The following is a 15,082-nucleotide window of genomic DNA, read 5'->3' as shown; positions in this document are numbered from 1 at the left end:
GCAATTGGATGGGTAGCAAAAATTCCTGTAAGGGTAAGTGTAATAATGGGGTAATGTGTGCAGGGCCTTGAGAAATACTATTTGAATACATAGGGATGTACTTTGCAACATGAGAACCTTCCTATTTATATCCCACTAATGCTTCCAGAAAAGGATTCTCAGTGGTGTGAATGCAAGATAAAGACAGGAAAGGTGGTTTCTTGTGTCTTAACCTGTTGGGACACACTCAGGATTTTAGCAGACCTGGAAGGAAAGCTGGAAAAGGGAACTGACTACCCATTAGCATTGGTGAGAGCTTTGCAGGACAGACCACTAAGAACTGCACTTCTTTGTGCGTGTGTGAGCAGATCCAACAGATCTCTGCTTGCCTTCATTGGTAGAACAGCAGTTTCCACTAAAAACGATGGGACTAGCAAGGACTTAAAGGATTCAGAGAAGTAAAACATGTTCCTCCATGCTCTCAGATTTCTACCTTTTACCTCATCTGCCCTTGGGCTGAGCATGACAGAGGAACAGGATCTGCCAAATGGTCACATATGTGGGGCTGACTTAGTGAGAAGGTGCAATTTCATTCATTCTCCTAGGTTGTCCCTCTAAACAGCCACATGAAGAGTTATTGCACAGCTTTGCACATTTTCATAGTGGAAAACTTTCTTCATGACAAAAATAATCACCCTAACTAGTGTACAAATGGTTCTTTTCAGGCTTGCAGCTGTGGCTCGTTGGCAGCTGGCAGAACTCTCATCACTGATTTGCGCACTGGAATACCTTCCCTGCATGACTTTCTAGTGAAAAACCAGGTAAGTAACAGATTACTTGGCAAACTAGACATGAAAAATTGTCCATAATGAATTTGGAGCATCTTATTCCATTGGTTAAATGTCAATTCACATACATTTATATAATACCACAAAATCCACATGGTGCTTGTAGGGTTACATAAGGATGTATCAGGTGCTGAGCCTGATCTTATAAATTGTCTTCTTAGAGCTGTCAGATGTCAGGACAGTTTTATTACTGAGCCCAAACACATTCCAATCTTACAAATTAGCATATCATAAAGGTTATTGTTCTGTCACCCAATTAACAAAACCCGTACAGATAATATAAAAGAATTATTCCTCACTCATCCTTTATCATCTGCCAGAATTCCTGTGTTTTTAATAAACCTCATACATTTCCACTTATATTAATACCTTAATATATTGGTAAAATTAAAACCATAATATATAGGCAGCACATTAACCAAAACATGATCATAATGGTGAAAACTGTAAAGATTGGGGTTTTTCTCCTTATCTCAGAGACCACTGAGAGGAATTCAGCTGAATTACGTTGAGATAGCTTTTTTTATTTTGGGGCATGCTTTGATGTGCTTGCTCTGTTAACATCAGGCAGCAATGTGAAGGCCTCTTTTCTTAATTCATTGAGTCAGGTCATGTTTTCCTCCTTTCGGGTTTTGCAAAGTATTACTTAGGTTGCAAAGGATTTTGCTAGTTTTGTGCAAAGGAGCAACACAGACAGGGCACAGAGATCATGGTGAAAAGCCAACTTGAGCCATTCCTATTTGAAATTGGGGAAAAGCAAGCAGGAATCAGCTAGGCAAGGCTCCAGATGGATGGTGTGACTGAAATGACACTTGAGCTGTGCTCACTTAGATAACTTGCTGAATGTCCAGAACACTCAGATTCAGTCACTGTGCACTGGGTGGATGTAAGGTGAATTGTTATATAGCTAGTGGCAAAGTTTTACATTGTGTTTCATATTCAGATATATAGAAAGCAAGCCAAGGGCACAAGGGGAAGAGTAGTGGTGCCTGAACCATCACAACTTTATAAGCAGCATTTTGCTGCTCATAGATAGGCCTCGGCCCAAAATTGTGGAGGTACATCAAAGTTTGGCTTGCCACTGGAGATCTGCATCAGACATACTTGCCAGCAGCCCAGGGGAGAAGGAAGCACACAGTTTCGCAGCGCCCACTAGATGGCAAAGCAAGGTGCTGTATTCCGACTGCTAAACATTTCCTTTACCTGCCTGCACCCCACACTGGTGTGACACAGAGCTTGGGCACGGCATTATCAGGGCAGCAGGTGCTGTGACTGAGTGGTCAGGACTGCTCATCCCTCTGGAATATTGGGCCAGGGCTCCTCTGCCTCCTGCAAGAAGAGGATTTAAATATTAATGACACTAATTTTCTTAGAAATTGGCATGGAGTATCAGTATTTGCTAGCATTCGGCTGTGCTTGGCTGGCTATCGATTCAATAAATACTAAGAGAAAACCATTTCTCTTATAGCTTATGGAAAGCAGAGAAGAATAGCTTGTAACAAAGGGTGGAAGAAAACTTAGCAGTTTATAGAATCCATCTGACTTGGAGCAGGAGTCTTGAAATAAGAATCAAAGCTTCTGGAGTGAAAATTGACTTCTGTTTGGAGTTCATAGCAGTATTGAGTTTCAGTGTTTGGGAAAAGGATCTGTAAAAGAACTTAACTCTAACAATTCTGAATTTTGTCTCCTCAAGTTTTGTTTTAAGCCCTAGCCTGTTGTTAAGAAATTTGTACTTTTATGTGCTCACATACTATAATGATGAATCTATAAAATGCATTTATTGATACCTAATAGTTTGAAGCAAGATTCACAGGATATATTTACAATTGCAAATGTCTGGAAATTCAGCTCTTCTATGCTCTGGACTTTATTCTTATAACTGCTATTCTTGTAATTTGAAATTACATAATCACAACTCAGAGGCCTTTTAGAATATCATTTTATCATTTTCAAGTCACGCATTTCTTTGTGATGTCACTGCTTATGATTTCTAACATGCTATTCATAGGACATAGTGCTAATAAAGGAGAATTAATGATAGGAGGTGTTCTAAACTGAAAGAAATAATGATAGATACTGCAATATATAATCTGCGAGAGAGTTTTTCCCTTAAAAAATATAACATGGTAGTTACTAATCCTAGTATCATAGCTGTTGTGTTTTAGAGCAATTAAATATCCTTTTAGCATTAAATATTTTGTTGAATTTTTGTCCCAAGACAAATATTTAATGCAAAAAGTATCTGAGTGTTTCACATAAATTGATTTCATTAGGGTGTGGCTGTATGTTAGAAGTCTCTATCTTAATAATTAAAAATATCGTTTTGCACTAATTTGTGAGTCTGGAGGGAAAAAAACTGTCTTATAGCTACTGGACTAAAGTCACAAAAGGCGTGAGAGCTATGATGCTCCTGGTTTAGTCCAGGTCCAGGATTTAATACCACTCAGTTTTACATTCCTAGCTGGAGTTGTGTTTTTTGCCTCCAGTGTAAGCTAATCAAGGGCTCACCCCCAAGCCCTTTGCACCCACAGCCTCCCTTGCCTCCAGACCAATGACCACCCAGATGTGTGCTAGCTCTCATCGCCTGGCAGGCCTGGATGAAAATGCAGCACTCCTTTTGGCTGGGTTACTTCTCAGCCAGGACTGAGAGCTGACCCAAGGCCCTGATCAGCCACACGGGTGTGGGCACCAGTGCCAGGCAGTGGGTGTGAGCACCAGCGAGTGTGGGGAGCAGGGGAGAGACACTTTGGGAAACACCTGATGACACCAAGCTGTGTGGTGCAGTCGACACGCTGGAGAGAAGGGATGCCATCCAGAATGACCTTGACAGGTTTGAGAGATGGGCCCATGCAAACCTCATGAAGTTCAACAAGGCCAAGTGAAATGTCCTGCACATGGGTTGAGGCAATCCCATGCATAAATACAGGCTGGGAAATGAGGACTGAGAGCAGCCCTGTGGAGAAGGACTTGGGGATAGTAGTGGATGGAAAACTGACTGCGAGCCAGAAATGTGCACTTGTAGCCCAGAAAACCACCTGTGTCCTGGGCTGCAGTGTGTGGCCAGCAGGTCGAGGGAGGGGATTGTCCCCCTCTACTCTGCAGTGCTGTGTCAGCTCTGGGGCCCCCAGTATAAGAAAGATATGGACCTGCTGGAGCGGGTACAGAGGAGGCCATGAGGATGACTGGGTGGCTGGAGCACCCGGCTTTGAGGACAGGCTGAGAGAGTTGGGGTTGTTCAACCTGGAGAAGAGGAGGCTCTGGGGACACTATATAGCAGCCTTCCAGTACTTAAAGGGAGCCTACAAGAAAGATGGTAAGGCACTCCTTATCAGGGAGTGTAGTGATAGGATGAGGGCTAATGGTTTTAAACTGAAAGAAGGAAGATTCAGATTACATATAAGGAAGAAATTTTTTACTGTGATGATGGTGAGGCACTGGCACAAGTTGCCCAGAGAAGCTGTGGCTGCCCACTCCCTGGAAGGGTCCAAGGTCAGGTTGGACGGGGCTTTGAGCAGCCTGGTCTGGTGGAAGGTGTCCCTGCCCATGGCAGGGGGGTTGGAACTGGATGATCTTTAGGGTCCCTTCCAACCCTATCCATTCTATGGTTCTATGAAATGGCAGCATCTTAGCTTGGTGCAGGACAGATCTTCACTTTCAGCTCAGGCTGCCCTGCTGCCTGGGTCTGCTTCCTCTAGAGCCCCTGGAAGAAGAGAGGCTTCCCCAGAGGCAGGCTTACCCTCACAGCTGGCCTTTGGTGTGCTGGCTTTCCCTCAGGAGGAGCACCTCTCTTAATGAGGGCAATCGGCTGGCTACTCTACCAGTATTCTTAAATTTTCATTGTGTGGACACCTTGCCAGAGATTTTCTCCTACCTTCTACAGTTGCACAAATAACTTCCTTCTCTAGGCATGATCCAACAGTGTGCTGTATCCAGCTGAAACGACAGGGGGAAAGTCAGACACAATGCAATAAAGCAACTGGAATTTGTTTGTCATAAACCCCAAGGGCATGTTCTCATTAAAGCAATGAGTTGTATCCAGCAGTTATGTTCTTTCATGTTTGCATTACACCCCTCTAAACTGCTAGAGATTAGAGTCTGCTTTCAGTGTTTGTAGGTCTATGCTCAGTTTGACAGGGAGGAAACTTTTCAGCCAGGGCTTGGAACAAAGAGTGTTCCTCCACACGACAGCTATTAATCCTAACCTTGCGGGTGGCATACTAGCTTCATTCACTGACTAAAATCAGTCATGTTAAGAGGCGGGCAAGGGGGTGAGGAGAGATTATCTCTCACCTGGCAGCAAACAGCAGAGATGTTCTGCAGCTGCAGGCAAAGCCACCAGTAAGAGATGTAGGAAACATCCCCCTGCAAGTCAACATCTCCTCCCATGGGGCCCTCAGGTAGCTGGTTAGTTTAGTGTTTCTTTTGTACCATCACACAAATACTTGACCAAGCCAATGCTTTTTTTAGCATACAAGAGAGGCCTAGCACACAGCCCATGCTGGGCCATGCTGTTTGCTGAGGGATTACGAAGAACCGAAATTTCCAAGAAACAACAATCACAGCAGCCACTTCAGTGATCTGGGTGCTACCAGCATTTAAGCACTCAGCGCCAATTGTGCATAATTGTCTCTAGAGAGTAGGAGTTACAAAAACCCACCATCTTTTTCAATCATTCCCTGACTAAACTAATGTAGGAAGAATGTGGTGTTCTAATTATCCCCTATCCTATGGGCATGAAAGTCATTATTCCTGTAGGTCCTGCATGAATTCAAGCATCTGAAGTTCATATCTAATACTGCATCTATGTTCACTATCTTTTGGACACCCAAAGCTGAGCCTATACTGAGCATCCGATGCCTTTGCGCACTGTAACTAAGCAATTACATCTGTTCTTGGCAGATACATACTAATCCAGGATGCAAATGTAAAATGTGTTCATAAGTGCAATAAACTTGTAGTTTTGAGGGCAGTAAAATTCTCAATCAATAGTCTTTATATGTGGTTAGATTAATTAATAGAATTTCTGAGTCAAACAAAACCACTGACAGAGGATTAGCAAAGACTAGTGCCGTGCTAGGCAGCATGTTTGCACTCAATGTACTTTCAGAAATGCTGATGATGTTTTGGAAATCTGTCTTCTTACTTGGGCTTCTTAACACTGCGACTTTCTAACCAGACTTGGAAGGGGAAAAGGGTGTTTGCTTCTCTCCTCCCTTGCTGAACTGTCCCATTCCCTTCTTTTAGCACTGGCTGGTGCAGAAATGCTTGTTTAAACCCCACATTTCTCAACTGGAAAGATTTCCTCTGATGTTTTGGACAGCTGCATTGTACATGTTCTATGAGTAGGCTTCTCTTGGTGAGCAGGCAACTGGCTCTGGGGGCATTTACTCCGGTGAGTTGGGGAACAGGTCTCCTCTCTTTCTCAGATGAACCCCTCAATAGAAGACCCAGATTTAGGGTGGCTTTCTAGAATCCTAGAATTACTAGTAACTGGACTGAGTCAAGTAGTTCAAAATAATATTTGTTTCCAGGTTTGTAGTCATAAACTGGTAAAGAGGTTAAAATTAATCCCAAAGAGGGGTAGATTAGGTCAAGTGCTTGATAGAGACTGGGGAGATAAGACTCAAAATCCTGCAAACGTTTCTGTTTTTCATTTAAAGAGATAGATAGACAGACAGACACGTGCATACATTAATACATACACACATGCATATTGAAAATTTACTGCTTCTGCTATGTTAAGAGTATAGAACCTTGTAGCAAGAACTCTTTTCACGTGTTCACACAGTCCCACCATAGGAAGCTGAGAAGTCAGCTGAGACGGCTGGACTCTCACAGCAATGCAAATATCAAACATAAGCCATTGCTTAACCATCATTTTTCACTTCTAAGGGGTGAAGTGTCAACATTTTCTTTGTTTATAACTCAAGCAGACAGGTCTTTAAAACTGTTGATCTTATAGCAGAGAGAAGTATTAGATATGGAGAGGATTACAACACTGGAAGCAAACACTTGCCCTTGTGAATTCTTATGAACTATATTTAGAATTTAAATCCAAGCATAATTAAACAGTGCTAATGAGACAGAGGGACTTATCTTCATTTGGTGTATAATTGGTATCACTGATTTCCTCATTCATTTTTTCCTAGTTTTAAAGCCTTCTTGTTCCAGTGAGATTTGATGGTAAAAGTTGCCCTGCAGAGAGAAAGTATCTGGCCTGGAGCTTAAATTCAGCTGGAAGCCTTTTAAGGGATGCAGCTTTCTTGATAGCATCAATAACTGACAGAAAAGACACCTGTGAATGTGTAGCCAACAGTCAAGCAAGGCACTCTTTTTTTGCAGTGGACCCTTGAAAATATGCCATTTCACACAATATTACAAAGACCCTAACGGGAAGGGAAAGCTTGCCCCTTACTGCCAGTGAGGGAAACAAAACACAGTAAGAGTTCTAATAGTTGTAGGTATATAATCCACCACTATCAACTGAGGTTTGAATTCCTTCTCAAAATATGCTCTAACTCATCCAGGAATGTGAAACTCACACAGGAACTCATGGTGACATTTTGTGGTGGGCATACTGTGGCAGGTGAGGGTGGAAGATGGTCATGATCTTGCCCAGCCTTAGTAGCTCTGAGCCCATAAGCAGAATAGCAGACTGTGTCACAGCTCTGCTCCAATAGCTGATTTTATTGCTGAGCAAAGGACAACAGCTACCTGCAGCAGCAGGGGCTGGACATTTTTTTTGACCTAGTCAAAGCCAATAGAGAAGTGGGTGCAATAGGCAAAGTCGAGTTTACCGAAGTCCCATTTTGCTTTTCAGGTGTGTCTTTGGTTGGACTCAGGCTCTTTTTTATCATGTACTACTGCCACAAATGGATACAAATTTTTGGAGGGTTTAGTCCACATCTGTTGTTGCAAACTGCAGCCAAATCAGCTGTTTCCTAAGAGGTGGCACAATAATGACTATGACTCAGTGTATTTCAGTGCTGCCATGCATGCCAGGGAGCTTGTGCTTACTGGTTGACAAGGGTGCTCAGAAGCATCATTCACTTAAGACTTCGCTGTGCTTCACATCCTAGTGGGAGTGCTTGCAGCCAGCTGGAATCTGTTCTCAGTGACTGCCTGTAGAATAAAGATTCTTCAAACCCTCCTCCCTCCAAAGTGACCACCACTAACTAAATGCCTGTCCACCCACTGAGCCAAACCAGTTCAAAGAGGAGCACTACAGGGTCTGTGAGCAGGCTCTGCTGGATATGAAGAGGGTAAAGCGCGATGAATCCCACAAAACAGCAAATGTTTTTCATCTTGTTCCAGTAATTCAGCACAGGCTTATTCTTTGGGTTGCTGAACACAAGACTTTGTTTTGCCCTTTTCTGGAAGGGGATTTGAATACTTCCCTGCTAAGACTGTTATGCAGATGAATCTGAGGCATAGGAATTATTGCAAGCATTTGGTCTAAAGTTCCCTTTGCTCAGTTTCACTGGACCACTCTGTATCACCCACAGTAAATATCCCTTCTTCTTTTTGAGGCTGCCTCTTTTGACCACTTAGGGCTCTGCTGCTGTTCTAGGATGTGAGACTTAGAGCTGTCCTTCCCCTTCGTCACTGCCCAGTGGAGCTATTCGGTCAGCCCATGGGCTACTCAGTCCTAGTCAATAATACTGGTTTTAACTTTCCAGGGTAACAGATCGTTTCAGAAGTTGTTCTGCACCCCCCAAGAATATCTTCATCTGCTTATATATTCCACAGACTAGCATGACTGCTCATGCTGCTTTTTCACATTAGTAGTCCAAGTGTTCAAGCACTTAACACTGCCTTGTGATTGAACAGCAATGAGAAATACTATTGGTAACCAGAACTGAGAGCAGCAGCAAGTAGAGCCACTCCACTTGTGAGCAGTCCAGAGCCACAACCACTTGTCCCTTGAGCCCAGCTGAAAAGATGCCCTTTTGAAAAACAAAGGTTTCTCCCTGACTGAGCTATGAAACAGAGGTCCTGACTGGCTAAGGCCACGAAACATCCCATGGCTCTCAAAGTCTCAGTGACTGAAGTCTTATAAAATTTGAAGTCTATCACTACTTTCTGCTGCTTTAAACATAATTTTCAAATATATTCATTTTTTAATCATCTTAGCTTAACTGCTGGGGAGTCCCACTGTTAGGATTAAACAGATGTTTTATTTCCCGCCAAAGGTGGGTGAAATAATAATCACCAGGTATGCTTCACTGGCTGGCATGTAGTCTGGAAAGGTGCCATATGTCCAGCATTTGAAGACTGCTGCAGATGGGAGGCTAAGGACATTATTTATTATTTGCCTAATCAATCTAAATACTGTCTTTATTTCAGAAAGCACGCTTTTTAGTCTTTATAAGGCAATATGTACAGAACTTAACAAACACCCTCCTCTGGTGAAGTGCACCTGCTGTTTAAACAGCCAACATTCCCCTTACCTGGCACATGGGGCTAGAGGCAAAGACCCTGCACTTGAAGCTGTGGTGTGATCCTGAGATGTTCTCGGCATCGCAATCAATCGTAGAGGTTGTTCAAGTTCAGCCCCATGTGCGATAACAACTGCTTTCTTTTAATCCTTTTGAAGAGTTCTCCTTGAAGAATGCGTGGTGCCTCTCCTCCAGCAGGCGACAGGTATGAGTGTGAGCGAGCTGCTTGTTGCTAACTTGCCTCTTGAAAACTGCTGCTGTGCCCTCACAGTGATGGGATGTGGTGTCTTGGGTGTCAGGCGCAGGGCAATGTCTGCAGGCGCTCTCTCCCACCCGCTGACTCGCAATCCTCCCTCAGGCCAGCCCACGTCTTCCACCGAAGCCACAGAGGTGGAAAACTGCAGCTGCTCTGAGGTGGAGCACAGGCTGCAGCTGAAGTGGGGGTCACCAGGGTGTGCAAAGCCCAGCTGGCAGTGGATGTGGGTGCCGACTTCGGCTCCTTTCTTGGAAAGTCCAAGAAGTAGTTCAAAAACATGGGCACTCCCCGTGGGAGGATGGCAGATGAGGAGTCCTAGGCAAGAGGTGACAGTAGGACCCCTTCTGCTCTGTGGAGTAGCCAAGCAGAGTGCCAAATGCAGTGATTAGTAAGGAGAAAGGCAACTGGCTTCTGTCCTTTAACAGGTCTCTTTCAGCATCTCTCTTCCTAAACACCACAAGAAATCTCCCTGTGTTTTTAGCAACCCTTTCTAGTCTTCCTGAATAATACGACATAGCCCCATCTAGAAATGACATGGGGAGTGAGGCAAATAGAGAGAAAGGGGAGGAAGATGATATACTGAACAAGATGCCCACAGGCCAGCCACCGAGGCAACAAGTCCTTTAGAGAAGGGGCCTTATGGGGAGATGGTGTTGAGTTGTCAGGCAGACAGGTAGGCGCTGCGAGGACAGGATTCAAGGCTGAAGCAAGCACCTCTGCAAGTTGGTGAGAGACTCTGGAGCAGATTACGCTTATACTAAACTCCAGCAATGTGACTCTGCCAGGTAAGGATGCCCAAGCATGCCTCTGTATGAGTGACATATGGCAGTTTCCAAGGAGCATTTGAAAAATATTTGGTTCAGTTCCTCAAAGTTCTTCCTATCTCACCCTGAAGTCCTAAAAGTCTTCCCACTCCTTTATGATGTGTACTTTTAGGCTAAAAATATTCAGAAGCACAGTGCAATCCAGAAGAACGTTATTTTTGTTATTTTTTCTGTAGTTAGGAAACAGTCAAGTGGGTTAGGAACGGTAAGTACCTTTTCATTATTACACAGTTAGTGCCCAGAGAGCAAGTGTGGGTTTTGGTTTGGTTTTTTTTGGTCTTCTTTCTGAATAGGTGTTACTGGTAAGATGGGTAAGAAATCTGTTTAAAATAAAAATGTAACCTTGAAACAAAAGGTAATTGTTTTACAAATTCAGCCATTTCCAGTGCCCAGCATGTTAGCTGGCAATACACAGACTTCCAGTTGGTTTCTATTTTCTTAGCAGTTGCAGTTGCTCTCTAAAAGGATTTTACCCAAGCACTGATTATATGTACAAAAACATCTCCTATTGTCAGACTTCTGAGCCTTAGTAAAGTAGTGTCACCACTAAGTGTGCCTGGGACCATGCTTGTTCTGTTCCCTGTCTCAAGTGAAAACAAACTCACCTGAGGGCATAAACAGTGTTGTGAAATAGCTTATATCTTTTCTTACAGCTCTAGCTTTTAGCATCATAGTTGATGAAACTTGACTGATGCCTAGTAACTTAATACTGAGTTGCTGTTTACAAAAACTTCAACTTTTGTTTCTAACTTCTAATGTTTCTTAAATAAGTTGCACTATTTCTCTGAGCTAGCTTTAGTTCCCAGATCCTTTCTTTAAATTGTCTAAGCACTGCCTGATGGTACATGCCAATTCAAGCACACAGTATAGGCATAGCTCCAATGCCATACAATGGGTAATTAGAAACGCAAGGATGGGAGGCTTTCAATCTTCAGTTTGTTTTTAAAGACGACTATTTTGAAGACTCAAAAATCAGAATTTCAGAGCAAATCAGCTTAAAGGCTAAGGGTGAGATGGTAGCAAGATGGTCACTGCTAAATTTTAGTTACTGAACTATGTGTATGCTTGCTTGCTCTCTCCAGTACAAAGAACTGTAAGCTATTTCTCTTACACCAGGTGAGAATATAGTGGTGTTGGCTGAAAATTTGTTATTTGTGACTACTGTTCATGTAGGAGTAAGAACACTGAAATGAGCCATTTGCTCATGAAAGCTGCCAGCAGATGATGTTGGCTGGCAAATCGCAACAGCTGGGAAGGGATGGCTTTGGGGACCAGGACCTGGGCAGCGCTATAATGTCCTTTCAGCACATCAGAAGGTCAGACAAGTCGACCTTCATTGATCCCCATTACATCCAGCACCTCTGTCAAATGTAAAGCGCATAGCTCTGCACTGCTTTTGCTAATATTATAATGGATTGCAGGATTTTCTTACATAATTAGCAAGCCTATGTTGACTATAGGCTTTGTGGCTCAAGTTCATCACTCATGTTTCCTTTTTTTAGCTTCTGTTGGGGTTTCATAGCTCACCTAAGCTGCAAGGGCAATGAACAAAGCATGTGAATATGCAACTGCTTGCTGGCAGAGTAAACAGCTCTCAGACAAGAGTACTGTTATTAAAATGGATTGTTTTGTTGGCAGAAGTGGCTTTCATTGTTGCCACGGGCTGCCCAAGGTGAGCCTGACCTCTCTGGTCTCTGAAGCTCTCTCTTGTGGGTGAGCTGAGCAATGCTGGAATGCAGCTTTAAAGATGGATGAACTCTGAGCCTAACACAGGAAAGTGGTCTGATAGAGTAAAAATACTACATTGCACAACTAAGGATGAACATACCTTTTGATCCCATAGAATAAAAGTTCTAAGACCAAGAACGTGATTATTTGATAGGGCCATAGTCAGCTTGTCAGTGCAGAGTAATAATAATGTTTGCAGCCTCCCCTTTGGGCAAAATTCTGCCTTTCCAGGTGCAAGGAAGAGCTGGCATGTGGCCCAGGGACAGAGACAGGACTGCACTTCCCCGCTGTGAGTGAGTAAGGTAGCAATCCCATGCACCCTGCCTTAACCCTTCTCAGCCAGAGCAGGTCTCCACATGCCAGGTCTGTGGCCTTTGAACTCTAAGTCTTGATAAAGTTTCTCATGCCAAGTGTGTCATAGCACAAAACCAGCACTTTGGTACTAACTTGCAACTGAAATAATGCACAAAGGCTGTTTCTAAGAAACACCAGTCATTTACTCAAGTGAAATTCTGATTTGATAGCTGCACCCTGGCAACGTAATGTATTCAGAAGGCCTCAGGATAAACATGAATTGAGGCTTCTGGAAAAGGATGTATTTGTTCCTTGCTCAGCTTGCTTGCTCTCTAGCCACCACCTGCAGATCTTCTAGATATTCTGCAAAATGGCATATTACTATGCTTTAACTCTCCTGTCTGGGCTGCAGGGCAGAGCTGTTGGGAGATTCACCTGAGCTAAATTAAGTTTTCTGTTTGATTGGGGCAGTGATTTGCTTGTTTTTTTGAGATTAGTTCTTGCACCTTAAGTATTTCACTTTAAACCTATGCTACGGTAGGTGTTGGTTCCCCATTATAACACAGCTAAAAGAAGGTTTCAACAACAGATGTTACAGACAAATCAGTTTGAAGATTTTTTGTTTGCTGAGCTAAAGTTACTACTAAAAGGTGCAGCACAGTGCAAGACACTGTGCTGGACTGCGCAAATATGTATTAAGCCATTGGCACTACCATGAAGAATGTACAGAGCAGGACTACAAAGCATGCGTTAGTTATGAATTACAAACACTTAGACATGAAGAAACACTTTTGCAGACAGACTCTTGCCTACCATTACAGGGTTCAAATCTAAACTGAGACAGATGCTAGGTGTCTAAGTCCAGGAGATGAACCAAAGAATCTGAGCTTGGTGCCAGTGGGGCCTCCATGGTAGGGAGTGATTTTGAACACATTTATTTGACTAGTACAGACAAAGCCTGTGTATAAGTGAGGAAGACTGGGCGCCACAATCAAACATCACTGATCCTTATCCCTTCAACTTAATTCCATAATCAGCACTTACATCACTGAGAGGTTGGAAATGTTACCCAGGCCACTCCTTCAGCATTATGGTATCTCAAACGAGTCCCTGCCTGTAAGAATCTGCTGTCTTCAAAACAAACTTTCACCCTGCCCTGTGGTTAGCTTGGCTTAAGTCAGCAAACTGCCAGCAAAATTCTGGAATTTAGAAACAGCTTAAACCCAGGCCATTTCTGCCGTCAAATCAGTGGGTTTTGCAGTTATCTGCGATTCCTTGAAGTACTGTCATTCAGCATCCAGCTGGCATCCATTTGACTACAGTTGCTGCTGGGGGGGCGTGAGGGGGGCGGGAACCAACCAACCACCCTCATTGCTGAGCCTAATCCTGTGAAGTCTGCAAAAAGAAACTATTGCACGCCATCTCGTGGTCCTGCACAGCTATTTCCCAAGAACAAATGGAGCTCCAATCGCGACAGGCAGGCTTAATGTTGGGCAGGACTGATTTAAAAGATGGCTGTCAAGGGCTCAGCAACAGTCCACTCCATGACCCCACCAAAGCTATGAAACACTCACCAAGAACGCTTTGCCCACACTCCTGCCTTGATGTTGCAGCCTGAGCCGCCGTTCCCTGGAGCAGCAGCAGAGCCTCAAGCTGCAAAACAGACCTCTTGTGTGCTCAGGTTGCTCGAGCAGAACTGCAGAGACAGCCCTGCACTGACAACAAACACACGGACCACTGCCCGCCCCTGCCCCCAGAGCAGTCTTTGGTGGAGCAGGAAATTACCGTACACATTTTACAGTGTGTCACACACAGATGTTAATTATTCTTAATTATATGCAGGGCTGGGGATGTTCATGGTACATCTGTCTTCTTGTCTGCTGAGTCCTTGTTAAAGAACTCCCTGTGTCGATGTTTTAAACAAAGCTAATATGCCTGTTCATAACTGTTTGTTAACAGCTGAACACATGGATTTGTGGAAACAAGCTTACAGTGACTATCAGTCCCTTGGTGGATCTTAAGACCTTATCCCCCTTTTTTGGGGAAAAAGTAAGTCATTAAGAGACCCTTGCCAGAAGCGATTATGGTACGGTTTCATTAAATCTAGTTGTGGGAATTCAAAACCAGGGACAGAGTAGAAGAGTATGACTTCAAGGTCCTTGTTCCTATTTTAAGTGGTAAGTTTTTGACTTTTCAATGTTTATGACTTTTTAGCTGGCAGATTACATTTTACAATCTGCACCACTGAATCATCTCTAAATTTGAATCATGTTATCTTCAGCAGAATTGATGATGGTTACACTTAAACGCTGCCTTACTTCCACTGCTCTCATACCTATCAAGAAAATTGGAGCTATAAAGTCAGCAACAAGGGACTTTAACACAGCTAACAGAAGTGCATGACTTCACACTAAGCATTTTATCTTCATCTGCTACTACAGACAACCACACACCACCTACTGAAGTTTGCGGCTTGCTGTCAGGAAGCATAGAAATACGTCAGCTAATTTCAGACGTTATTCCAAAAGACACAGTGCTATACTGTAAGAACAAAAATACTACCCAAGGATTCTAGTTCAAGGCATCTGAGTACAATCAGCAATTGCTCTAAATTTGCTATGTAACAGAACTTCTACTTCTACTGTTCTTGGGTGAGAAAAGGAAAACAATGAGGAGGATTCTAGCAGTGAAAGCATGTAAGGAAGTTACAAGAAA

The sequence above is a fragment of the Tyto alba genome, unplaced genomic scaffold (assembly GCF_018691265.1).
Source record: "Tyto alba isolate M040663 unplaced genomic scaffold, T.alba_DEE_v4.0 Super-Scaffold_7, whole genome shotgun sequence".
In the NCBI taxonomy this organism is placed as follows: Eukaryota; Metazoa; Chordata; class Aves; order Strigiformes; family Tytonidae; genus Tyto; species Tyto alba.
The sequence above is the reverse complement of the archived record's forward strand: the minus strand, read 5'-3'. Positions refer to the sequence as shown.